Source organism: Oryctolagus cuniculus, chromosome 1 (assembly GCF_051225735.1).
Source record: "Oryctolagus cuniculus isolate XC-2025 breed Fujian yellow rabbit chromosome 1, ASM5122573v1, whole genome shotgun sequence".
Classification (NCBI taxonomy): domain Eukaryota; kingdom Metazoa; phylum Chordata; class Mammalia; order Lagomorpha; family Leporidae; genus Oryctolagus; species Oryctolagus cuniculus.
The window spans coordinates 155,023,024-155,049,094 of NC_142867.1; the positions used below are offsets into that span (position 1 = coordinate 155,023,024).

Genomic DNA, 26,071 nt, shown 5'->3' on the forward strand with positions numbered 1-26,071 from the left:
GAGGGTGAACCAACGGCAAAGGAAGACCTTTCTCTCTCTCTCTCACTGTCCACTCTGCCTGTCAAAAAAAAAAAAAAAAAAAAAAAAAAAAACTGCACATCCCTGAAGAACAGAAGCAATAAGGCAAAATGTAGGTTTCTTTTATTTTTATCTGGAAAGGAGGAAAGAAACATGTAAGACACCAATACTAGGAATTATGTGTTTTGGTCTAGAAATACATGCGTTTTGATGTGCTGAAAAGCCTTAAATAATTCCTCCAACGGGTTCAAAGCCAACAACTATGATTCTAGAACCATTCTTCCCCCAAAATGTTCTAAATTGGACAATGGTCACTGACACAGCAAACATTTAAATAGAAATATTTTTCCTACAGGACTGAGCTAAAAAATAATAGCTCCTCTAGAAATATTTGCAGGTATAAAATCACCAGCTTCAGTATAAGAATGTGGTTATTGCCGGCGCCGCAGCTCACTAGGCTAATCCTCCGCCTTGCGGCGCTGGCACACCGGGTTCTAGTCCAAGTCGGGGCATCGGATTCTGTCCCGGTTGCCCCTCTTCCAGGCCAGCTCTCTGCTGTGGCCAGGGAGTGCAGTGGAGGATGGCCCAAATGCTTGGACCCTGCACCCCATGGGAGACCAGGATAAGTACCTGGCTCCTGCCATCGGATCAGCGTGGTGCGCTGGCCACAGCGCGCTGGCCGCGGTGGCCATTGGAGGGTGAACCAATGGCAAAGGAAGACCTTTCTCTCTCTCTCTCACTGTCCACTCTGTCTATCAAAAAAAAAAAAAAAGAAAAAAGAATGTGGTTATCATGTGACTTAAAATATAAAGAACAGGTAAGTATTCAGCCAACTGTTAAGACACTGAGAGGCTGGCATTGTGGTATAGTGTGTAAAGCCACCAACTGTGATGCTGGCATCCCATTACGGTGCTGGTTCAAGTCCTAGCTCCTCCACTTCCCATGCAGCTGTCTCGGTTCCCTCAGTTGGGGCTAACACTCCCCCTTGTGGGAGGAGGGGAAAGTCTAGAGATGTGTAATCCAACAATGGTTCCCCAAAATTACTCTTTCAGATTTTAAATACAAGACACCTAAAACTTTTAACACCCAAAATTCAGCCAGACAGTCCAGCACTAATGCATCTTTTAATTTATTAATTTTATTTTAATGGCAGAATTGGGGGGGGGGGGGTCTTGCATCTGATGGTTCACTTCCCAGGTGGCCACAATGGTCGCAGTTGTGCTGATCTGAAGCTAAGAGCCAGGAGTTTCTTCCAAGTGGAGCAGCTTGGAGTCAAACCAGTGCCCATATGGAATGCCAGCACTGTAGGTGGCAGCTTTACCTGCTACACCACAGTGCTGGCCCGCACTAACATATCTTTATTTTATTACTTTACATGGATTGTTAAAGTGTCTCTAAACTGAGGCCAACACCTACTATATAACAAAGAAATATTATTTCTTGTGTGAAAATTTATTTCAATAGAATGGCAGATGTCCTAAACAGCACTCTGGCCTCAGAATCAGCCCTTAAGGCATGCGGATCCGGCTGAAAAGCCCATGAGACTATTTCAGGCATGGAAAGCCAAGACACTCTGAAAAAAAAAAAAAAAACTAAATGAAAGATCTCCGCGAGTGAGATCCCAGTGGAAAGCACGGGTCATCAAAGAAGGAGGTGCCTTTCTCTGAAGGGAGGAGAGAACTTCCACGTTGACCATGGCCTTATCTAAAAATGATCAGAGTCAGTGAACTCAGGGGGCTTCCATAGCCTTGGCAACTCATGACAAGAGCCTAGGGTCATTACTGATGCCATAAACAAGAGTGTCAATTTGTTAAGTCAACAACAGGAGTCACTGTGCACTTACTCCTCATGTAGGATCTTTGTCCTTAGTGTGCTGTACATTGAGATTTAATGCTATAACTAGTACTCAAACAGTATTTTTCACTTTATGTTTCTGTGTGGGAGCAAACTGTTGAAATCTTTACTTAATGTATGCGAAACTGATCTTCTGTTTATAAAGAGAATCGAAAATGAATCTTGATGTGAATGGAAGGGGAGAGGGAGTGGGAAAGGGGAGGGTTGCGGGTGGGAGGGACGTTATGGGGGGGAAGCCATTGTAATCCATAAGCTGTACTTTGGAAATCTATATTCATTAAATAAAAGTTTAAAAAAAAAAGAAAAGAAAAGAAAATGCTATAGCTAGTACTCAAACAGTATTTTACACTTTGTGTTTCTGTGTGGGTGCAAACTGTTGAAATCTTTACTTAATATACGTTAAATTAATCTTCTGTATATAAAGAGAATTGAAAATGAATCTTGATGTGAATGGAAGGGGAGAGGGAGCGGGAGAGGGGAGGGTTGCAGGTGGGAGGGAAGTTATGGGGGGAAAAAGCCATTGTAATCCATAAGCTGTACTTTGGAAATTTATATTTATTAAGTTAAAAATTTTTTCAAAATTGCTCAGAACAGGCTTTGTGATATCAAAAGGCATCTGGTTACTATTTGAAATTCTCTTATCAGGGATACAAACCTCCAAAGGATTTTAATATCAAACATGGTTACAAAATCAACACCAGAGAGTTTATTAACCAAAGGAATGCTAGAAATTATTTTTCTTTAGTGAAATCAATGAGCAAATAAAATTCAGCATATATAATGTTCTAGAAAGTTTGTTGGGGGCACACCATCCTTTCTTGAACCTGGAGAATGAAATGAGCAATATCCTAACAGCTTGGGACAATCTAGAGCTGTATTTCGTCCTGTATCCTCTCACTTCAGAGAAGATTAGCATCTTACCCAAACAGCAAGTCACCATCTGGTCACCAGAATGATGCTGCATAAGCTCAGAGAGCAACTCACTTAAGATGCTTACGGAAATACCAGAAGTCAGAGAATAAAGACCTTTCTGTACTTACAAGTACAGGTAGTATGACTATTTTTGTGTCTCCTTGCCAAGAGAAATAGGAAGGTTTGGAGGAATTTGGTCAAAGGCTATTTTCAATATAAAATACCACATGGTAAAATAAATATGGAAGAAGCAGACACAAGGGATGGACCTAAACATTGCTAGACACTCAAATTAGCTAGGGTCAGTTACAACACAGAGCTGTCCCGATTCTCCATAGAGAAACTTAAGCAGAATTTTTCAGGGAAAAATTGCCTCCCAATACTAGGAAACATGGGTTGTTTTGTGCCAGCCCCATATTCTGACACTTGCCCTAGCTCATATAGTCAGTTAGGGCTTGAAGTGGGACAAAAGCCTCCAGAAATTTCTAGGATCTTAGGCACTTCTTTCATATCACTTGACAGTTTGCTTTCATTTTAGTTTCAGAGATGCATAGAGTTCTCCACTGTTACCGGCATCTCAAATATGTCATCTTGCCTTCAGCACACTCAAAAATCAATAAACAACAAATGCCGGCAAGGATGTAGGGGAAAAGTTACCCTAATTCCCTATTGGTGGGAATGTAAACTGGTAAAGCCACTATGGAACAGTGTGGGGATACCTTAGAGGTCTGAACATAGACCTACCATATGAACCAGCCATCCCACTCCTGGGAATCTACCCAAGGGAAATGAAATCAGCATATGAAAGAGCTATCTGAACTTTCAGGTTTATCACAGCTCAATTCACCATAGCAAAGACATGGGATCAACTCAAATGCCCATCAACTCAAGAAAGTTATAAGATATGTATACCATGGAATACTACACAGTAGTATAAAAAAAAAGTCTAGTCATTTGCCACAAAAATGGATGAAAGTAGAAAACATCATATTTACTGAAATAAGCCAACCCCAGAGGGACAAATACCATATGTCCTCCCTAACCTGTGGTAACTAATAGAGCACCTAAAAGGCAACATGTAGAAATGGACAATTTGAGAAGCAATGATTTTGAAAAGTCCTTCTCTTGACTGTTGAGAAACATCTTTTTATTCTATAATTTTGTTGATCTTTTCCTTTATAATATTTTCCTTATCTTTTTCTCTTTTATAAGATTCATTGATTGCTATACTTAACAAAGTTAATCATATATGTATAAAGCTAATTGAAAATAGATCTTATTAAAGAATAAGAGAATAAGAAAGGGAAGAGGAAGGAGGGGGTGGGAGTGTGGGTGTGAGGGCGGGCACAGTGGGAAGAATTACCAAGATCCTAAAGTTGTGATTGCAAAATGTGTTTAGTTTGTAACTGCAAAGCATTATAGCCCTACATACTTTCCTACAGACTTACTTTTAAGCATTCAGCTTAACAATTTGCAATAGGACCCCAAAATCCCTTAAGCTGGCTGATAAAAATTGTAGCTTAAGTGTTATAAAGATCAAATGGATAGGATTAAATGGTAAAGTAACCATATAGATAGTCCTATTTATATGATCACATTAACACTCAAGCCTAAGTGTTTGGAAACAATAGACAGAATTAAAAATGTGTGAAGGCTCCAACATGGGAAGCAGTCCATACAGCAGACTCAGAATGACAATCGCTTTAAGTAGCACTCTGACCTAAGAATCAGCCCCTAAGGGACTCCAGTTTGGATGGAAAGCCCAAGGGGAGCATTTCAGGCATGGAAAACCAAAACACTCTGGCAAAAAAATGTCCTACATGAAGGACCCCTGTGGGTGAGACCCCTGTAGAAATAAGTGGCCACCAAAGAAGGATGCACTTTCCTTTGAAGGGAGGAGAGAGCTTCCACTTTGCTTATGGCCATGTTGACCTAGTAGATCCAAAAGGCTTCCATAGCTGAGGCAGCTTATGTTAAGAGCCTCAGGTGATCACTGATGCCATACATAAGAGTGTTATTTGTTAAATAAACAAGAGTCACTGTGTACTAACTTCCCATGCAGGACCTCTGTCCCCAAAGGGTGGTACCATGAGACTTAATAGTAAAACTTGGTCTCAAGAATCACTTCCTTTTAGTGTATTAAATGGAGGATATCATTATGCCTCATATTTATGTCTAACAGCTCACAAAAGATGTATCATCCTCGGGTTCGTCTCTAAAGACAATTACGTTTCTAAAAGGGAAGAAGGGGAGGAAAGAAGGGAAAAGAGGAAGTGGAGAAAAAGGTGAAATCATCTTTGAGATGACAGAACAGCCCTGAATAGACTGTTGAGGAACAGTTCTCTTAATTTTTTTATTCCATTCCTTTATTCTTTTTCTTTCTTGGACTAAACAGGAGAGGGAGAAGAAAGAGCCAGGGAAAGGTGGGTACAGTACAACAGGAAGAACTATTATGTTCCTAATGTTATGAGATACATACAAATAAAAAGTCAGCTCAGGAGCTTTATAAAAACACATTCAGTGAGAGTGGAAAGGGTTGAGCATGTGCTTCTGGAAGTGAGTTTTTGGGCATGGCTGCCAAGCATAGGAGTCATGTGTAGGGTTTACTGGTCCTCTGTGTGGTCTCCTGATGTAGTGCTGGTTAGTGCAGTCAGTTGGGCATGTAAGATCACAGAGATAATAAATGATACACCTGTATAAAATGGATTTTGGGATGAAGAAATCATTTCTTGCAAGAGTGGATAAAAGAACTTTCCCAAAAGAAGGTCAGAATAGATTAAAACACGCACCTCGGCAAGTCAACAGAGGACCACATAACCATCTGCTTTGCCTTGGATGACTGTACCAACCAGCCATTCTACTGCATTGCACTTATCACAATATGTGTCCCAAGGTGGCCATTTCATGGAAAAATTGGAGCCTATGGCCCATTACTCAACCATCATAGAGAAAAACTTATTGCCCTCAACCTGGACCAAATTTGAACTGGCTGTGAGGTACACCTTGCTAAGCCTATAGAAACTGGCTTAGCTCTTGTGAAGAGCTCTTTGTATTTTTAGATTTCCAGGTTAATAAATGGAGTTTTCTGAGTCAAAAATAAACAAAATATAGTAACAATGCAGATTCAATTCCCAAATTTCACCTCCTCTATTTATCTGTTAAAGATGGAGCTGGAAGTCTGCATTTTTTTTTTTTACTCTAATTTAGGGGATTCTGACATAGATGACCTGAGACCACAGTTCAAAAATTCTTCCAAAGTGTTCACATGAACTTAGAGGTAAGGAAAACCATTCCAGTAGAGCAGTCTAATGAGGATGTTTCTGAGGATGTTTCAGAGAATGAAGTAATCATTCAATGCATGAAGCCCTCAGAAGCATTTATTAAATCTGGGATATAATATGTATTGAATATTAAATGTATCTGCTTTCCTCCTTTTATCAATTTATTCTTGTATCATTCTGCTAAGGATGTTGTAAACACTGAACACAAAAATCTACATATTCCTTTATTACAGACATTTTGTTAGGAAGCTTTAAAAAGTTTGAAGCTAAGTGTGATACTCTCTTTCAGAGTATCAGAAGCGGTTCAGAAAGTTTAGTCAGAAGTGGTTCTCCAAGTTTAGCACCCAAGAAATCACCTAGGGAAAAGGAGTGCTTTCAAAAGATGATGATGCCTCTCTATGAAAGCTAAAAATGTATCCGGTCTAAAAGAACCATGAATACAACACATTGCTCCAGGACAGAAGTAGAAAACTGAACCATACAGGGAACATACAGTAGCTGTTTCTGGCCACCTTGTACCATGTCCCCACCGAACAAGCCATTAAATTACTCCTACAGCACAGTATGTAATCTTTTGCATCAGAATCAGCTAGGTTGGTTAATAGAAATGCAGGTTGCTGGGGCACATCTCCAGATCTATTGAGTTAGAATACCTGGGGAATGGATCCCAAAGATGTATTTCTAATAGATATCTCTGGTGCTTTTTATTGACACTGAAGTTTAAGTTCAATCTGTAAAGGGAACCCTCACCATTTGACTCATGAAATTGACAAAAACCTTCTCAACCAAGTGCCTACAGTTGGACCTATGTGCCTTTTAAGAGTTTGGATACAGAAAATGACACATGATGGAAGGGGGGCAGCATTGTGGCATAGCAGGTAAAGCCAGAAGCAGCTCCTGGCTTTGGATTGGCACAGCTCTAGACATTGCTGGTCATTTGGGGAATGAACCAACAGATGGAAGACCTCTCTCTCGCTCTCTGCCTCTCCTCTCTGTATGTAACTCTGACTTTCAAATAAATAAGTAAATAAGAAAAAAAAGAGGGCCGGCACCGCGGCTCACTAGGCTAATCCTCCGCCTAGCGGCGCCGGCACACCAGGTTCTAGTCCCGGTCGGGGCGCCGGATTCTGTCCCGGTTGCCCCTCTTCCAGGCCAGCCCTCTGCTGTGGCCAGGGAGTGCAGTGGAGGATGGCCCAGGTGCTTGGGCCCTGCACCCCATGGGAGACCAGGAAAAGCACCTGGCTCCTGGCTCCTGCCATCGGATCAGCGCGGTGTGCCGGCCGCAGCGCGCTGGCCGCGGCGGCCATTGGAGGGTGAACCAACGGCAAAGGAAGACCTTTCTCTCTGTCTCTCTCTCTCACTGTCCACTCTGCCTGTCAAAAAAAAATAAAAAAAAAGAAAAAAAAAAGAAAATGACACATGGGACCAGCATTATTGTTGTAGTATAGCAGGTAAAGCTGCCACCTGCCACCATACCATCCCATATGGGTGCCCATTTGTGTCCTGGTTGCTCCACATCTGATCCACTTTCCTGCTAATGGCCTGGAAAAAGCAGCAGAATATAGCCTGAGTATCTAGGCTCCTGCCACCCACATGGGAGACCCAGATTAAACTCCTGGCTCATGGCCTTGACTTGGCTCAGCCCTGACCGTTGTGGCCATTTGGGGAGTGAACCAACAGATGAAAGATATTTCTCTCTGTCTCTGTCTCTCCTTCTCTTTCTGTAACTATTTCAAGTACATAAAATAAATCTTCAAAAAAAAAGGAAGAGAAAATGACACTTAAGCAGGAGATGAAACAAGAGTAAATAGATGTGAAATTGAGGAAAAATGCAGACATACTACAGAATGTTCTGTACCAGGAAGATGTAAAACAAGAGATTTATGTCTAAGACACCGCAGATGAAAACATTACATTCTGGGTTTTTTTGTTTGTTTGTTTGTTTGTTTGTTTTGACAGGCAGAGTTAGACAGTGAGAGAGAGAGACAGAAAGGTCTTCCTTTCCATGGGTGCACCCCCTCCAAATGGCTGCTACGGCCGGTACGCTACACCAATCCAAAGCCAGGAGCCAGGTGCTTCCTCCTGGTCTCCCATGCGGGTGCAGGGCCCAAGTACTTGGGCTATCCTCCACTGCCCTCCCGGGCCACAGCAGAGAGCTGGACTGCTAGAGGAGCAACCGGGACAGAATCCTGTGCCCCAACTTGGACTAGAACTCAGGATGCCAACACCACAGGCTGAGGATTAGCCAAGTAAGCCATGGAGCCGGCCTACATTCTGTTTTAAATATAGTATATTTAGAAGTGCCAAATACCCCTCATTTTATTCATTATCATAATGTATATTTTTGAAGAGATAAATGATGGCCTAACAAAATAAATTCCTAAGTAATAGGCCAAAGTAACAAATAGATGATAGGCCCGTCTACTATGTAGAATCCAACCATAAGCAGTTTCACAGGAACATAGTTGCTAATCACCAAGACTGAAAAGCAGAACAGTAAATGCTTTGCTAGGGGCCATCAGCCAGAACACAGAAACCCACTTTTATTCCAAGTAAGATTTCACATGAGAGAGAGTTTGCAAAGCACAGCGTAGAGTCCTGTGGCTGGGGAAAAGGTCTATTGATCAGAATGAGAACAGGGGAGCACAAATCACAGGTCGGTCTCTCCAGCTGAATTCACACACGTGCATTGTGGGCAGTACACAATCGACAACAGCATAGATCACGGATGCTCGTGGAATGCGCCAGCTGAAAGGAGCCTTAGATCACCTCGTTGAACCTCCTCATTTGATGGATAAAATGCCTGGGCAAATAATTTAGCCTCTGTATGCTTTGATGTCATAGCACCTCATTCATGCCAACGTAGAACTGCAGCCCAGACCATGAGACTTCTCATTCTATGCCCTTTCCACTCTACAAATGCCTAGAATGTTACTGCTCTTCTAACTCATGACATAGAATTATAAGTCATACCTGCCTCAGACTCTAAAAATTGGAGATTAAACAAGTTATCCTTAATTTAGGCCTCAGCCACTTATTGAATAACTCCTATGTGTAAAATATTTTGTTAGATGTTAAAAATCAATCCTTTCTCCTAAAAAAGCATAACAAAGATATTTCACAACAGGGTGGTTACCATGTGATGTCTGCTATTTTGGATGTGTTGAACTGTTCTTGTTCATTAGGCTAATAACAAGCCCTGATGCACACATTTACACTCTCCACCTGTTGTCTGTTGGGATTTTACAGTAACTAGCAACACATTCCCTGAGCTTCTCCCTTAGAATCAAAGCTAAGGATTAAACAAATACAGTAGGTTAAAAGTAGACTGTTCTGTCAGTCATACCACTGCTACTGAATTAAGAGTTCTAAGGCAGAGGAGATGAGTGAAGTTTTACCTATTGTCTTTCAGGGAGGAAAAGGAGTCCATTTCTACTCTCTAGACTTATTTTCTAAACTCCGCACGGTAAGGCAATACTTTTCCATCCATGCACAGCCCAGAAGTTTCAGAAAGATGCTCCTGCCAGGACAGTATGTGAGGACAAGGAAACTATGCAGTGAGATGCAGGAAGAGCAAGTTCTGCATTAATAGTATACTTCTATGTATCTCATATATCAGGGCCCCAAATAAGCTTTCATCAGTCCAGAAAGAAATATTCCTTCTATTGTTACGAAAAATTTCTGAAAATAGCACACTAAATCATATTGATCAAAAATCCTAATTTCATAAAATGCTATATATACATAACAATTTGAAGCAATTCAAAATTTTGGCTTAAAACTGTATTTAATAGACATTTGCCTTCCTTATCTATATTTGAATATATCTTCGAAGAATTCATAATTTTTTCAGGATCAAAACAAAAAGGATAATCTGTTTGAATAACTGGTTTCTGTTGGTTCTAAATGTAAACTTGAAAGTCCTAGGTACTTGTCAGTCATCACTTCTTTCTATTCTAAAAATCTCAGTAATTTCCTGGACATTGGTCTCTTGAAACATGTCTCAATTATACCCACACTAGTAAGTTTTCTACACAGTTGTAATCACAGATGTCTATAATACTCGTCTAGTGAAAATGTCAAAGGAAAAATCTGTGTGATCTCTATTAGCACCACATAATTAAAGGTCTTATAATTTAGGAGGGTCTCTGTGGGGATTTCAGCCAGGGGCTCATTGGGCATGCAGCTAGCTGAATAGATTGGCCCTTGCTCAAACTGAGTACAACTCCATCACTGTTGAATGGATTGGTGGAACAATAATCAGCAATAAAATGCTATGGGGAGCTGAGAAGTTAAACACACAGTAATAGTCATCCCAATAAAACTGTTCTGGCAATGACTAATGAATCGTCTCAACTTAATAGTGTCTCCGTCATGCTAGGAAGGCAACAGAAATTGAGCCAAGCTGCACATTAGAAACTCCTGAAGTCAGCATGAACTGAAGCCTTCTTGGGTTGTGTCAGACAAGTTCACTCAACAAGTATTTACTGCGTGTCTGCTAAGAGCCAGGCACAGAGAGATGAGGCCCTTTCTTCTTCTGATCTTGAAACAGTGAGGGTTTTTCTTTTGTGACCCTGCTTAAGTCAGTTCCCCCACCTTCAGTCCACACGATTTAGATCTTTCAGGAGTCACTGAGGTCAGGCAAGTGGGAGAGCTGAGCCCCACAGCTGTCCCCGCAACGCTGCAGTTTCAGCAGGGAAGAACACATACACTCACACCTCCTCCACAGCTCCAAATGTCTTCCACAAGGACTTCTGCATTGTTGAAGTGTAACTTAGAGAACCTGAGGAAGGACTGCTTCAAATATCCAATCAAGATAAGGGAGAAGAAAACCAGAAGGGCTCTTTCTAGCATTTACAAGGGTTCTTCAAAAGTTTTGTGGGAAAATGGAATTAAAAGTTTAGGGGCTGACACCGAGGTGCAGCAGGTAAAACCCCCGCCCTACAATACCGTCATCTCATATTGGAGCACGGGATCAAATCTGGCTATTCCACTTCTGATCCAGCTCTCTGCAAATGTACCTGGGAAATCAGTGGATAATGACCCAATCACTTGGGCCCCTGCCACCCACACAGGAGGGAGGCTTAGATGGAATTCAAGGCTCCTGGCTTCATCTCGGCCCAGCCCTGCTTGTTGTAGCCATTTGGGGATTGAACCAGTGGACTGAAAATCCCTAGATAGTGCTCGTTTGCTCACTCTCCCTCCCCCCCTCCCTCCCTCTCTCTCTCACACACACACACAGAGAGAGAGACAGAGAGAGACAGAGAGAGACAGAGAGATTCTGCCCTTCAAATAAAATAAATCTATTTATAAAAAGTTAAGTATATGAAAAAATGTTCAACATCATGTTTTTTGGGGCCAGCATGGTGGTGTGGCAAGTTAAGCTGCCACCTGCAGTGCCAGCATCCCATATCGGCGCCGGTTCAAGTCTTGGCTGCTCCATTTCAAATCCAGCTCTCTGCTATGTACTGGGAAATCAGTAGAGGATGGCCCAAGTCCTTGGGCCCCTGCACCCACATGGGAGACATGGAAGAAGGTCCTGGCTTCGGATCGGCAGAACTCTGGTCATTGTGGTCATCTGGGGAGTGAACTATCGGATGGAAGACACCTCTCTCTCTCTCTCTCTCTCTCTCTCTGCCTCTCCTATTCTCTGTGTAACTTTGATTTTCAAGTAAATAAATCTTTTTAAAAAAATGTTTTTAAAAAATGTTTAGTTTGGTGACAGAAAAATTTGAAGTCCATGCATCTGAAGGAACTTCTAAAAGTCCATGGAAAATGTGTATGAACAAACTGTGGATGGAGTTCAGAATTTATTCCACAAACTAATCTTTTACCTCCATTTTCCTATAAAATTTTAAGTCATACTTTTCTTTAAAAAATATTATTATCATCAACTATTTAGAGTTGTGTCAACTACAAAGTGAAAAAAAAAAATGAACAAGCATGGTCCTGCCAAAGAGGACTTACCAAAAAAAAGAAATAAATAGTGGGAATAAAGACGTACTTACAAGGGCAACAGTGTGCATGGGGAAGAGAGAATAGGGGAAATGGTGCTTGACTCAGCTGAAGAGAAAAGATTCGCAAGAGAAGCAGTCAGCACCAAGGAAGCGCGAGGACTGAAAGGATGACCAAGCAGATTCCTGCCCCAGTCTCCATTTGCGTTTTGTACACCATGAGACAGAAAGCCAGCGGAAGCCTCCATAAGATGTTCCTCTCTCCCTTTGGCTTCATATTTTCCTACAATGCCTTCGTAATGGAATTCTTAAACACCACAAAGCACATTTCCATTTTGACCAATTCAGGAAGACTGAGACTAACCTAAATACCTGGGCATTTTCAGCCTCTTTTATGAAAGGTAGAAAAGCCATGTTGTGGAGGCTAAAAGGATGTCAGATTTCTGCCAATGACTGAAAAGTCAAAACATGGCGCCTCTTAACTCCTTCCCGATTATCCTCTTCAGATTCCTTCTACTGCAAGGGTCTCAGTTTCTTACCTGCATGTAGTATGATCATCTTTATTGAAACTCAAAGTGTGTGATGATCAAAGGCCCAGGCAGCCAGGGTGGGTAGATTTGAACTCCTGTGGTCATCCTCACAGCCTTTTCCCAAACTCTGATGAGCACCTTGATATGACTTGCTATTATCTCCGACTTTGGATTTCTGGGACTGGAGGCCAAAGTGGGGGAGGTAGAGAGAGCACATTATTTCTACATTTACTTCAAGAACCCAAGAGCAGTGGGCAGAATAATATGGCCACGTGCTGATGGAATACTGAACAACTTCTCTGACTAGAGACTCAGGTACAACACAGGTATCTTTCCATGCTAAACAAGTACACCAGGAAATCATTACTCAAGCCCCAATGTGGCTGAGGTGCCTAGCACCCACTAGCCCTTTTTAAAAGGATTTATTTATTTAAAAGGCAGAGTGTTGGAGAGATAGGGAGAAAGAAAGAAAAATGTTCCATCTGCTGGTTCACTCCCCAAATGTCACAACAGCCAGGACTGGGCTAGATTAAATCCAGGAAACTAACTCCATCTGGATCTCCCAGATATGGCAGAAATCCAATTACTTGATTCATCATTTGCTGCCTCCCAGGCACATGAGCAAGAAGCTGGATCAGAAGTGGAATCAAAACTTCATCCCAGCCAGCGCTGCGGCTCACTAGGCTAATCCTCCGCCTTGCGGCACCGGCACACCAGGTTCTAGTCCCATTTGGGGCGCCGGATCCTGTCCCAGTTGCCCCTCTTCCAGGCCAGCCCTCTGCTATGGCCCGGGAGTGCAGTGGAGGATGGCCCAAGTGCTTGGGCCCTGCACCCCATGGGAGACCAGGAGAAGTACCTGGCTCCTGCCTTCGGATCAGCGCGGTACACCAGCCACGGCGGCCATTGGAAGGTGAACCAATGGCAAAAAGGAAGACCTTTCTCTCTGTCTCTCTCTCACTGTCCACTCTACCTGTCAAAAAAAAAAAAAAAAAAAAAAAACCTTCATCCCAGACACTCTCACATGGAAGGCAGACATTACGAACTATGGCTTAGCCCATTGCACCACAATGCCTGCCCCATCCACTAGGTCTTAATGCTTTTCCAACTCCTGATTGAACATAGGGAACTTCCTAAAAACATCAGAGCCCAAATCCCACAACTGACTGATTTAATAAGAATACAAGGGAACTTTAAAAATTCATTTGGGTTGCAAAAATTTTTGAAATCCATGCATTTTCTACACAATAAGCATTTTCCATGAACTTATTGTAAACTTCTATATGCATGGGCTTCAAAATTTTTCTGCATCAAAATTGACATTTTTTAATTGTGCTTTCCATGAACTTGTTGACATACGCTCATAGTGAAAGGATGAGACCAAAGAATCAGTTTTTAAAAGCTTCCCAGCTTCTCACTGAATCACTAAAAACAGCATTTTAATCTGTTTGTGCTGCTGTAAGAGAATACCTGAGATCGGATAATAATGTAATGGGACATCCAAAAATCAATGTGCCAGCATCTGATGTGGGCCCTCTTACCGTGTTCCAACAAAACCCGAGGGTGAGAGCAAGCTACTCAAATGCTGTGTAAAGCTTCTTATAAGAGCCCTAATCCCATTCATGAGGGAGGACCCTCCTAAAATCAACACCTCTGAAAGGTCCCACCTCTTCGCTCCATCCCATTGGCAACATCTGGAATTTGGAGGGCATGCAGTGAAACCCCAGCAAATACTGATTCCCTTGGGAACAGACACATTCATATCCAGAGGATACTATAGGTTTGAAGTGCTCCGTTCTCCTTTCTCATTAATTTTTAACAGCCCCACACAAGTAATAACATTCCTAGCATAAAATGCAGGCAGAAGACCATTTGCTGCTGAGATCAAGCCGTCCTGATCTTTTTGAAAGCCTACAACATATGGTCGCGGCAGTTCTAATGTAGAAAAGTAGATAAAACTTTGAAAGTAAAGACTTACTGATCAAACAAGACAATGAAAGAGAAATGGTCCAAGAAAAGATACTTCCTCCTCCATCTCTTTTGATTTTCTCTCCAGAGATGCTGATTGGTGTAAGTTGGGGTGGGGCTCCAGGCATAATAAATTTACTTCCTTAAAACTCTCATGGAGACTTTAATATGTGCTGGGGTTGAGAACCCACAGTGCAAGTTTCTCAAACTTTACTGCATATTTAATTACCTGAGGAGCTTTAAAAGCCCCTGACACCCCAGGTCACACACTCCATACCAATTAAATCAGAAACCTTGTTGGGGACTTCCCCTTCTCCACCCCTATTGGTATTTTTTAAGTTCCCAAGGTGGCTGCAGTTTGCAGGTCAAAATTGAGAACCAGTGCTTAGAGTTCCCATGCATAGAAAAGGCACTGAAGGAGAATTAACTCTGGATGCTATGCTTTCCCATCAATTGGCATGTGACCTTGGTATGTCACTTTATCAGCATAGGCCTCCATTTTTCTACCTGTGAAATGATATTCCAGATTCATTCCAACCCAATTCACAATTCCTATAGGAATGTTAGAATGGCTTTTCTGTGGCTGGCTTTGAGGCTCAACAGGTTAAATTACTGCTTGAGATGATGGTGTCCCAAATTAGAGCACCAATTCAAATCCCAGCTGCTCTGCTTCCAATCCAGCTCCCTGCTAATTGCCTGGGAAAGCAGCAGATGATGGCCCAAAGGTTTGAGCCCCTGTCACTCACAGGAGAGACCTGGATGGAGTTCCTGGCTCCTCGCTTCTGCCTGGTTCAGACTTGGCTGTTGCTGCCAATTGGGGATCTGACCACAGATGGAAGATATCTCTCCCTCTCTCCCTCCCTGTCTCCATTTCTCCCTCTCTCCTTTTCCCTCTTTCTCCCTCTCCAAAACTCCTTCAAATAAATCTTTAACAATGTCTTTTCTAAGTCAACTCATTTTATCATGTGTTGTCCCCTAGAGCTCTGATTATATCCACAGCTACCTCGGCTGTTGAGGTGGTCTCCTGCCTCAAGGATTAACAATCTTGAATGCTATCTTTAAAGCAGGAAGATATGAGGCTCCCCAGTTTGCTCCTACTCCTTTGATAAGATTAAAGATGTAATACAACCATGAGCCTGTGTGGAATAACTGCCACTAATCACTTTGATCAGGGATCAGAACATGGTCTGAGGGCTGGACTATCACACATTTAGAAAGAGCTGTACATTGACTCATTGATTTGTAGTTTAAGTTTTTTCCCTAGAACCTAATAGATCTGGCACAAACTCCCTGATCCCCAATGCAAACTCCCTGTAGCTCAACTCATCAGACAAGAAGTCCCTCGTCTGATGGTTCACACCCCTGGCTATGAATCACTGAGAATAGCACACAGCAGTAGTAGAGTCCTCTGGACTCAAAATGCCCCACCACATTTCTTATTTATTTTAAAGCCAGTGTACAGGCAATGTCATGAAAATGAAAGCCAGGGAGAAGATGATTAGCAATCAGAGAATCTAATTCCTTCTTGATAACCCACAATTGCATTACTTCAAATAAGGAAAGACCAGGATTCAAGGCCCAGCTCTCTCATATGCTAAGTGACTCTGGGTAAATGAAGATTTACAGATGAGGTCATCATTCTCCTAATTTCTAAAAAAGATCCCTACCTGCTTCTCCTCAGAAAGGCATGGAATGGTTGAAGCAACAAAAGAGAGCATTTTGCAAAACTTTTCTCCTCTACCTTTTTTCCCTTGGACTTCCTCTCTGACAACACATAAAAATTACTTTTTAGAGACTTAAATTATCCCCTGCCAAGACATAATTCCCCCACAGATGAGTCCCATTTGACATCTCTCACACCAAGTTGCTGTAATCTAACACCTAGGAAGGAAGCAGCCCACGTGGAGATCCTACCAATTAGCACAGGACTTAAGAAAAGGCCACAGTGCAATTAGAAGGAAACAATCACCATTCTCATTTCCGACTCTGAAGGTTGGGTTTTCACAAGGAAAGTGAAATCATGCAATTAAGGCAGAATCTAAATACAAGGAAAAATAAAAAGGACTTGTGAAGTAGGAAAAAGTGAGACTGTTCTGTGAAACCAACAGGATGACAGAACAGTGTTTTCCAGTGAGGAAAAGAAAAGGTCTTTATCAATGTAACACGGTTCTCTTCTTTGTTCCAGTTTTCCCAAACCATGGCTACCTTCCAGACCAAGGACAGCAAATGCATTCAGAGGCTGAATGAGCTCAAATGAACTATCAGTTTACAGGGATGGAAACTTCTCCATTTTCTGAACGAGACTTCTTTCTCCACGTTAAATATAGGTTTTTGGAAAATAGCATTGAGGATAAAACTGATGAAAATAGTAATAGGAAGAGAGGATGAGTTTTCACAAATTACAGATGAAGACATGAAGATGTAGAAGTTAATCCCATATAACCCCAAAGCTTCTGATCCCAAATTTAACTCTTCCCTCCTCACCACAAAGATGCCATGGAAGACGTATTTTCAAACAAATGAAACACTTGCACCATTCATCTGAAAGTCAGACTCCTATCAATTTCAGTTCAGTCCAAACATAGAATAATAGTTGATCACATACTGGATGCTTCTCATGCTCCAGGCTCTCTTTAGAATATTTTTATATTCTAACTCACTTAAACAACAGCTCTGAGTGTATGCCATTTTTCAGAGAGAAAACTGAGGCCCAAGAATGTGAAGGAGCAGTCCAATATCATATAGTTAAACATCGTGAGAGCCAAAATTCAAACACAGGCCATTGGCTCCAGAGCCTAGAGGCACAACCATTCTTTGATACTGTTAAGTGAATCAAAGACCCCGAGCATTAGTAATAACTACCTCCCAAACAGAAAAACATGCTTGCGCTGATGTCTTAAGCCTCACTTAGAGCATTGCTGACTCTTATTTAATACATAACTCTAAACAAAGTTACAAAGAACTCCTACATGCAAGGCCAGCATAATGTGGCCCCTGCCTACAGCTCTACCTTTGTCTTTCCCTGTGCTCCACTCGCACTACCCTACTTAGTGACTCCTTCAGAGCCTTTGCACCTGCCATTTCCTCTGCCTAGAATACTCTTCCCATCGTTCTATCCATGGTAACTTCTTATTTGCCCTTCATGCCCTAGTTTCAAGGTCACCTCCTCATGGAGCCTCACCATCATTCTACTTTACTACAGTAGTTACTTTATCAGAACTCTTTCCACACCTATTACAGATCTATTTTTGTGATTAATGCCTTTACCAGAGAAAGAGTAAAAGTGGTTTTGTTCACTCCTGTACTAACTATACCTAACATACTATGGTTGCAATAGACATGGTGAAAATATTTGTTGAATACGTTCACTAATTAATAACATGAGTTCACATAATTTTCATACTTGTGCTGAAAGGCATGCACGCAGGAGTGTCACCAAGCTCATTTTACAGACAAGGGTACTTAAGACCAACGAGTCTTAGAGTGACTGGCCGAAATAACAGTTTTAATAGCGGTGGAGCTAGAATTCAATTCATTCTAAGTCACGTGGTCTAAGTGCCAAATGCAGACTTTTATCCACTTCATGAAAGGAGTCGATAATGGCACTGTCTCCTATTTTCAGCAGCAAATTAATGGCATACTCAGAGCCAGGAAAGGTTACTGTCAAATCCAGATCTATGCCCATCTGTATTTCTTATTTCCCTAGCATCAGAAAACACTAATGTTCTGTTGTTGTTTAATGACCACTTAAAGTCCAGTGTTTTAGGCACTGTGTAAAATAAGTCTTTGGTTCCAAATGCTGCTTCACAAAGAAATTAAAATTCAAGCAATGTTGAATCCAAAAGCATTGATGAGACTGATCCAGCAGCAGTTTGGAATCAAAAGAAACAGTAACAGCATAGAAAGGATTGTTCTTGTAGCCTTTGCCAGGTCATTTACCTCTCAGGCCCTGAAATCCCTCACATGAAAAATGAGAAACCTGGACTTGGTCATCTCTAAGGCTGCTGCTTCTCTGAATGCATGGTCCTCCAAATATGCCATAAATTTGATTGCTCATAACTTGACAGAATAATTTTTCAGTTACTAATTATGTTTTATTCATCCATTTCCCTCCTTTCCATTCAAGAAGGTAGAAGTCAATACACTGATCCTTTGGAGGCAGTGTAGGGCAGGCTAGACCTCAAAAGTTGCCGACGTAAAATTATTTTCCTACTTTTTATTTCTGAACAATCCAAGCCCCTATAGAAGAAAATATCTTGAGGGATGAAAGTTGAAGAGAAAAGGTCTGTAAATCCAGAGAGTGGGTGATGTGTAGCCTGCTCCCTAACAACGCCCGGGCAGTAACATGACTGACAAGAAAGAACCTCACAGGACAAAATGAAGGCTGATCTTAGGTTAGGAGAATGCCACACATTCCAAACATCCCCATGTACCAAGCACCACCCAAAACCATTAGAGTCACCAGATTAAAGAGACCATGAGCTAATGATGTCCTCATGGAGAATCACTGAGGACGGATGACCTAAGGAGGCTTGCCAGCATGTAGACACTGCCTAAGATTGCAGGACCTTGGGAGGGGCAAGTTTGAGTAATGCTTAATTGCTTGCCCCAAGTTTGGGGCCCCAACCTGAAATCAAGTTGATTTATGGAAAAAATGTTTAAAATGCAGTATTTCTTTGCTTTCTGAGTTAGCTAACTGCTGTTTTTATCACTCAAATATGATAACCTATATGAAAACCAGTAAGATCTGGTTGCAGTGGGCAGCCTCCCATAGGGGAAAACATCACAGGCTGAAGCCCTGCATCCTGAGAACTGGACGAAAACAGCAAAAAAGAAACATTCCCTGAAATTGTGGGGAGAATAAGAAAGGTTCTGATGGTTAATAATATCCGGCTTTTTCTTTCAAATATACAATTCAGTCCTTCTTTTCTTTAGTCTCTGAGCCTAAGGTTTAATAGACCCTTTTAAATGATTAATTCATTCTAATTTTTAGTTACTTGTGTAATTGTTCATTTCAGTTATGTTATTGTATTAAGAAGTGTCTCAGGAAGGAATTTTCTATGTTCATATAACCATAGCTACTTTAGCCAGACTGGTTTCTGGCATACTGTTTCTCTCATTTTCAACAGAAAAACACACATCTCATAATTAAAGAGAAGCATCAGCTAACATCCCAGTAACGATAAATAATTAGCAAATGCATGAATAAAGCTTCCCTTTATGATTGTATTATAAGGATTAATGACTTGAGACATAAATACTTTGTAACTTGAGAATGATAACTTTTCCAATCTATGCTCTAAAAATAATTCCAAAAACATCAATGTGAATAAGAAACAGAACCACAATCTCCATTTTTATAAAACCAGGAGGTATACATACTACTCAGAACCACAGTATATTATAATAAGAAAATGATAGAATGGAAAAAATAATTTAGCCAAGAAACAAATTAACATAACACAAATAATTCTCAAGAATTAGAGACCCTGATAAAGCAGAAGTCACAGATGGAACAACAGGATGAAAAGGAAGAATACTTGGAAGCTATTATAATAAGTAATATAGACCCCAGGTCGCCACACTAGCGAGTAACTCTCCCTGCAGTACCTGGAGAAGATGGGCAGTACATCCTTGGGGAAAATGAATGTGACACTACAGAAGGACACCCGGCACAAAACAGTTATTTGAACCAGAACCTTATGTGAAATTCTATATGCATAACAGAAACCTTGCCAAGCCCTCCCTCCATACCAGTCCTCAGCTCTCCATCAACAGACTGGAGGATAGTCTCCTGGGAAAACTGAACCATCCCAAGCTAGAGACTAGGAGAGATTAACATGGGAGACACTCCAACCAAAAGCCTGGATACCCATCAGACTGTCCAAGGAGGCCCAACAGTCAACTGATTACATACTTAGGATGATTTGAGATTAAAAAAAAAATAATGTTGAGGGGGAAATTTTCTGAAAAGAATCCATAGAGGAGAAAAAGAGCTGCAAAGAAAAGAATTTTTCTTAGAAAAATAATTCTTTCATCAAAAAAAAAAAAAGTACACAGAAGAAAAGAGAGACACATATCAGCAGCTGGCTGTGGAAGCCACAGAACAGGCAGAAACCCATTTTAGAACCAGAACCTTAGACATATTTCCTTAGTATGATGGTCTTCAAAAAATTGTCGTCATCTGTTCAACAAGCATATAAGCATATTACCACCACTGATAAAAGGAACTACAACCTACAAATTCACAGTGCTCACTGTTCAAATACAGAAAATGTCACTGGAAAGATGAAGCAGGCAATGTGATTAATTCATATATGAGTCCAGTCTTATTACAGCTATTACCTTCTACGTGGAGATATAATGCAAACCATGCTGTATTTTTTAGGCTGTTCTTATCAATTCCAGATATTAAAATAATTATTTTAAGCTGTTGTAGCCTGCAGGCAAAAGGAAATAGCATAGGAACTATAAAGCTTTGTAAAACAAAATGTGTAAGTAGTCAAACTGGGCTTATCATACCCCTGCCAGATAAAAAGGCTGATCATCAGTCAAGAAATAAGCACATTCATCCTGAAGGAAAGAACATTTGCATTTCTATAATACGAAATTATTCCTGCAGTAGAAGATCTTGTTGATGAAGAAACTTAATGTATTTCTCCCAAAAACAATTTTTAAATGGTACTTCAATGCTGGGATTTCTTTTGCACAAAAATCATCCACTTTCACAGTATAATAAATTTTTAGAAGTAATTGTTCTTCAGTAGAGATAAAAAGCTCACTATTAACGTGCATGATTTCCTAGATAATATTAAAAGCAATGCAATTACAGTTATGGTAATTGATATGGTTCTTACGCGATAATTATCACAGGTCAAGAGTTTAATACATAAAGCAGAATACGCTTCACGCTTTTTAAAGTCAAGTAAGCAATTTGTTGCTTGCCTTTACCACGGTAGAGCATGGACTCTCCGCCCTGCCTGCTTGAGGTGGAAGCGGAGAGGGAGAGGGTTGCCTAGAAATTCCAGGCCCCTTCTGTCATCAACGCCCTTATCTCTCCCAGACCAGACTGTTCTTTCCCTAGGAAACGGGTGTAATTCTCACTTATCTGGGCAAATGAGAGTCAGGCATAAAGAGCATAAGTTAATTTCACAGTTAATTTCAAACCTCAGTCTCAGCCCCATTTTACTAGCGTCCAGGCTCACTTAATAGATTGACTAAACAGAATTCACCCATTAAGATAAATAAGTATTCTTTGAATTCATTCAGAATGACAGCACCTTATACGGTGTGGGGACCTCTGAAGGTCTGGTGCTAGGATTCGGGGTGTGCCGGGTCACCTCTGCCACACTGCACCCTCCGACACAAAGCCTGGTGCTCCACTTTCGGACAGGGGAAGCGGGAAGCAGCACAATTTCATTAGACCATTTGGATTATTCATTTGCTTGGGTATTTATGAACCGAATCCAATGGAGTCAGAGAATTACTCAGGTGTAAGAAATGAGGAGAAAGATCATTACCTTTGATGTGGCATATAACAGAAAACTCTAAGGGAAAAACCTCAAAGGAAAGTCCATTTTTTAATAAACTTGGAGATCAGAGTTTAATGTGCTAATGGCAGTACATAAGGTCAGCTCTGATTTATTAATAAAGAAGAATAATTCCTTCTGTGAACCAGAAACAAAAACCCAAGGCATTTCCATATTAAAAACATTGGCACATTTAAAGATCAGTGAGTATTCAAGAAAATGTTAGGCTTGCTAATCAAGTTTATCTTCAGCTACAGAGATAAGCACAGCACACCTACATATTATAAGTGTAAATTTTACAAGCACATTCTGTATTTTTAATTTTCCACAAATAAGCATGTTGCCTTTATAAGACAAAAATCAATGATGATTTGTTTTTCATTTTAAAAATTAATAGTATATACTCTCCTGGAGCTGGAATTACTAACAGGGTCTATCAGAGTACACAGAAGTTCCTGCTCTTTATCTAAAGTTCAGTTTTGTTTTGTTTATTAAGATTTCACTGAAGATTTTATTTTTTAAAAACCAATCCATTGCTTTAAAAGAACAATTGGAAGCTGTTAATCTATTTCAGATAGCTTCTAGAAATTTATTCTGTGCAAAGTTTTAAGAACACTGAGTCAGAATTTATGATTTCAACTGTTCACACACACACACACACACACACTTTCCTTTAATCACTCTTCCCTTCTTTCAAGAATAAAATTCAGTTCTATTCTGGTTCTTCCAGTTGTCACTCACCTTGATCCAAAAAGCCAAGAAAGTGAACAAGCAAGGACTAAATTTTCCATAGAGAATAGGGGGAGAGAGGGGGGAGAGGAAGGGGGCCATGGGAGGGAATGAGGGAGGGAGACAAAACACTTAACATCAATTGTGCCATTCACTATATAGAGATGGAAGGAGAAAATAGTAATCAACTGCAACACACTTGGGTGATTAAGAGAAGGACGGAGGGGAAGTAGGTTTTACAAAGATTCCCTTCAATGTTCTTTGAGAACCTCCATTTATGATTTGCTGGCAACAATTTTTTTTTTTTGTATTTCTGTTTTTGTCAATCTGGCCTTCTTTGAATTGACACTTAATAGAGACTTGGTTTCATGGTGTACCAATTATAAACAGGTCCCAACTATATAGGTATTGGGAGCAACACATGGAAAATGTTAATTATGTAATGCCTCCAAAAATGAAAAAAAAAAATCTAGAAATACCTGGACATAAAACTGTCTTGATCTTCCATATGAATCATAAATGGCAGATGGTAACCCCAATCAGCAAGAGCCTAGGACTTCTCTTTTGTAAAATTTGAACTATGCTCCTCATGTTAACTACCAATGTTCCCCTTTTTTTACTTTTATTTAACAAATATAAATTTCCAAAGTACAGCTTATGATTACAGTGGCCTTTTCCCTCCATAACTTCCTTCCCACTCGCAACCCTCCCATCTCCCACTCCCATCCAATGTTCCCTTTAAGACATATTCTCATTCCCTCTCTCTCTCACACACCACATACACACACACACACACAGTCTCTCCCTTGTGAGCCAGAAGGAATGGAAGTTTCTCTATTAGAACTGATTGGCTCATCATAGACAAAACCTGAAGAGGGAGATCAATTTTATTCAGGCTACCGCAATGGGCAAGCACCCATGCTGGGGAGACCAGAATGTCAGTAAGGTGGCATTGTCCTACACCCTCACGGGTAAGTGTGGACAAGTTCTAGGTGGGGTAGTTTATAGCTGGAATTGACTTTGAAATCAGGACAAGTCTCAGTCAATCCATTTAAAAGGAAATGCTTATCCTGTATCTGTCTAGTTTCGGGAGGACAAACAGTTCAGCTACTCATTCATAAGACAAAGCACAAGAAAACAGAAGGTCTGTGCTTGGCCTTGTCACGGGTGGACAAGGGAGTCACCGCTTCTAGGGTCATGAGAAAGAGTCAAGAAAGCACCAGCAAGTTTACCTCAGTCATATGGGAAGACTGGGGCTCTGCATCAAGCTGTTTCTAGGACAAAAAAAAAATTCTGCTTTCAGAGCTCAGGTGGAGCCCAAGATGAGCAGGTGCAACGAACTGCAGAGGGAAAAAATTGGGTGCCTGAGGCTCTCCCTTGAAAAGCACAACTTCATGATATCACTGGTTACTGGGGCTGGCTGTGACTAATTAACCATTATAAGTTACACTCATCTGAGTTTATTATGCATTTTCCCATTTACAGAAATTGAAAAAGATTTTAGATGAATTCCCTCCCATTGCTCGGGGATGGAACGAATGTGAGGAAAGCTGAGGGAACCTAACAGGAAAAAGGCACATTGCTGGGACTGGCGTTGTGACGTAGAAGGTAAAGCCGCTGCCTGTGACTCCGGCAGCCCATATGGGCATGGTTTCTAGTTCCAGCTGCTCTACTTCTGATACAACTCCCTGCTAATGCTCCTGGGAAAGCGGAAGATGGCCTAAGTCCTTAGGCCCCTGAGCCCACATGGGAGACCAGGTGTTGGGAACTAGGTTGGGCCTAAATTAATTTTCAGATTCTTGCCTTTTTACATCAAGAATTTTAGGGGCCGGTGCTATGGTGCAGTGGGCTAAAACCCCAGCTCTCAATGTCAGCATCCCATATGGGCGCCGGTTCAAATCCCAGCTGCTCCATTTCTGATCCAGCTCCTTGCTAATGCACCTGGGAAAGCAGAGGCAGACGGCCTGTGGGCCCCAGCACCCACAAGAGACCTGGAGGAAGCACCTGGCCTCATATCAGCTCATCTCCAGCCGTTGCAGCCATTTGGGGAGTGAGCCAGCGGATGTAAGACACCTCTCTCTCCCTCTCTCTGTAACTCTCTCTCTCTCTCTGTAACTCTTTCAAATAAATAAAATAAATCTTTAAAAATATTCTAGGTGCATGGCCAGTGCCGCGGCTCACTTGTCTAATCCTCTGCCTGCGGCGCCAGCACCCCGGGTTCTAGTCCCGGTTGTTCCTCTTCCAGTCCAGCTCTCTGCGGTGGCCCAGGAGTGCAGTGGAGGATGGCCCAGGTCCTTGGGCCCTGCACCCATATGGGAGACCAAGAGGAAGCACCTGGCTCCTGGCTTCGGATCGGTGCAGCACGCAGACCGTGGTGGCCACTTTGGGGGTGAACCAATGGAAAAAGGAAGACCTCTCCCCTCTCCCCTCTCCCCTCTCCCCTCTCCCCTCTCCCCTCTCCCCTCTCCCCTCTCCCCTCTCCCCTCTCTTTCTCTCCCTCTCTCTCTGTCACTGACTAACTCTGCCTGTCCAAAAAAATATATATATACTCTAGGTGCAGATACATGAGGGCTTTAAATAGGGAGATTGGGCCATGAAGGTAAAGGGGAATTTCCATACCTGGCTCAGCTCATCCTGAGTCCCCGAGGAGGCAGACTGCAGCTTCTAGTTTACCAGCTTTTTATGAGCTTAGAAAAATGGAAGAGGAAGTACTTCCGGGGAGGGGTCACTTGATTGACAGGTAGGTGAACATAGCAACATGGAGTGAGGGCGGTGTGGCTCTCAGCTGTTAAAGTTAAAATTATCTAAGTTTTCCCACATCACGGGCTTCTGACTTGGGTCTGACCCAGCCCTGGCTGTTGTAGCCATTTGGGAAATGAACCAGCAGATGAGAGATCTCTTTCTTTCTGTATCTCTCCCCCTCTCTGTAACTGTGCCTTTCAAATAAATAAAAATATCTCTTAAAAGGGGGGGTCACCTTGCTGACCACACTTCATTGTAAACATCATGTAATCAAAAAACAAAAGGAAAACCCTTTTAGGGAAGCTGTGTGGTACAGAGGCAACAGACAGGGCTGGGATTCAAAGGCGCCCTCATCTGTGAAGCCCAGGTAACGCCTGCCTGGAATGTGGAAGGTGCTCCCTGTGCAGCCTCACTCCCGGACCAAAGCTCAGGGGCCCCGCACTACACCTCTGCGCCGGGAGAGTTGCATGAGAGAGACAGCTTCTCACAGATTCGAGCCTACGCACTTAAGTCAAACTCTTCCCAGTGAGTCCAGTTAAGCTGTATATCTTGGGAAC

At 41.7% G+C, this 26,071-nt stretch overlaps 1 long non-coding RNA gene across 7 annotated transcripts in view; it reads right to left on the minus strand.

The window, feature by feature from the left end:
- The window catches only part of LOC149128708 (uncharacterized), a 145,498-nt gene extending 119,977 nt beyond the window's left edge, over positions 1-25,521 (minus strand). For 3 of the 7 annotated variants that reach the window (XR_016236699.1, XR_016236698.1, XR_016236700.1), the window contains exons 1-2: positions 25,392-25,515; positions 12,559-12,730 (exon numbers count right to left, since the gene is read on the minus strand). This is a non-coding gene — a long non-coding RNA (uncharacterized LOC149128708). Of the gene's footprint in view, positions 1-1,236; positions 1,592-12,558; positions 12,731-25,391 lie in introns of those variants that run through there. The other 4 variants (XR_016236701.1, XR_016236696.1, XR_016236697.1 and 1 more) reach the window with 4 other exon arrangements.
- Positions 25,522-26,071: the final 550 nt, after the last annotated feature.